A 1,693-nucleotide genomic window follows, 5' to 3' on the forward strand; every position below is an offset into this window, starting at 1 on the left:
TGCTCAGAGAGGACCTCCATGGTCCCCAAATAAACTGTCCCTTTCTTGTCATATCACATTGGTCTTTACCTTCTTGATACTTTGATCATGAATCTAGGTCTATCTCTGTATGAATATACTTATGCATGGCAATTTGGTTCATTCCATGTTTGTTTCCATTTGCGCACAATGAATATCCACCTTTAACTAGACTATTGGCTACCTGCCCACAAGGGCTCTCATTCCATTCATCCCAGGGTGCATTTGTTGAATCAATACAAGAATAATCACTAGACCCTGGGCTGGGTTGACCATATCATTATCTAACTTCAACTTAATAGCAACACTGATGCTTGTCTAATGAGTCCCACTGCATAGATACAAAAACTGAGGATGAAAAAGTTGACTAACTGCTCAAAGGCCACCTTGCTAACAAGCAACTATACCAGGATAGAAAAGAAAACCCAAGTCTATCTAATTCAAAGCAGATGTCATTTCCATACTCAGTTTTGCCTCCACATAGTAATAGCTTAGGATGCATCTGATACTGGCCTGCTTGGAAGGTGGCTGATTAAAAATAGTGGAAGAGGGGAGACTTGATAACTTCAAACCTCACATCCCCAATGCATTCCCCTACCTCTCTCCCCTCCCCACCCCTTACATCGCTCATGCCATGCAGCTGTCCACATCTGCCTATGCTGAATAGTCTTCATTTGTCCTCACTCCACAGCTGCTTTCAGCTCCTCTCTGGCCTGTTCTCTGCCCCTTTAAGGCTTACCCATATGGACTGCATTGGCCCACCTGGCTTCCTTGCCTTTACCCTCTGGGTAGATTCAGGTAAAATAAAAAGGCACCTGCAAGAGTCTGGCAGGTGAGAAGAGAGGTTAGGCTTCCTCGTTCCACTTCCCCCATTTCCTTCCTGTCCACCTGGGCCCACTTCTCTAAAAGGGGCTGTTGACCACCCCCCTGCTGCTTCAGGTCTCCCCCCTCCCCCAGGAATTCATGCAGTGCTTGGGACCCCAAGTTCTAAGAGCTTTCTACTGCTGCTAATTTCTGGACACCTTGCCATGCAGCGTTTGTTCCCTTAACCCTGCACATCCCTCTGAAAAGAGTCCTTTCACTCAGTTCTCATTGGAATTCTAGCTTGGGCCAACCCTGTCCTCTGAGCCTGGCCTCTGACTTCAAGGTCACAGTGCATCCCTTCTGGGCACTGTCCTGCCCCTCCTGGCCCCAACCCCTCCTGGCTTTCTGTGCAGTCCAGGCTCTCGGGCAGACCACTGTACTGTTCCTGCTCAAACTTTATAGCCATCCAATTCCATAAAATCAATGGAACAAAAGCCCAGCGAATTTATCACACCTGAGAAATTTCCCATAACTACCCTGAATATTGTCCAGGATCTCCTGGGGTAAGACTTTAAGGAGAGGATAAAAAATTTAAGAAATGGTTTGACATCCAGATGTAAACTAGTGGTAATTCCCGTCTTTCCCCTGACTGGATGAAAAATGAGGTGCCATGAGGAGCTCAGCCTGTCAGAAGATGGTGATAATGCCTCATGTGCCTCCACTTCTGAGCGCTGCGCTGTTTGCATAAACACTTTCCAAACCCCAGTTCCCCAGTGCGCAGAGAGAACCTGCAGCAGAAATCAGAGCCCGGTCAGAATGAAAAGTTGGGGGGCCAGGTGCCCTCGCCACGTGCCCTGCCTGGACACACTCA

At 47.8% G+C, this 1,693-nt stretch overlaps 1 protein-coding gene across 1 annotated transcript in view; it reads right to left on the bottom strand.

The window, feature by feature from the left end:
- SORCS3 (sortilin related VPS10 domain containing receptor 3) overlaps positions 1-1,693 on the bottom strand; it is a gene marked incomplete at its 5' end in the record, with an annotated part of 527,180 nt that overhangs the window by 233,434 nt on the left and 292,053 nt on the right. The gene's annotated exons all lie outside the window — the stretch shown is intronic.

Source organism: Myotis davidii, unplaced genomic scaffold, assembly GCF_000327345.1.
Source record: "Myotis davidii unplaced genomic scaffold, ASM32734v1 scaffold332, whole genome shotgun sequence".
NCBI lineage: Eukaryota > Metazoa > Chordata > Mammalia > Chiroptera > Vespertilionidae > Myotis > Myotis davidii.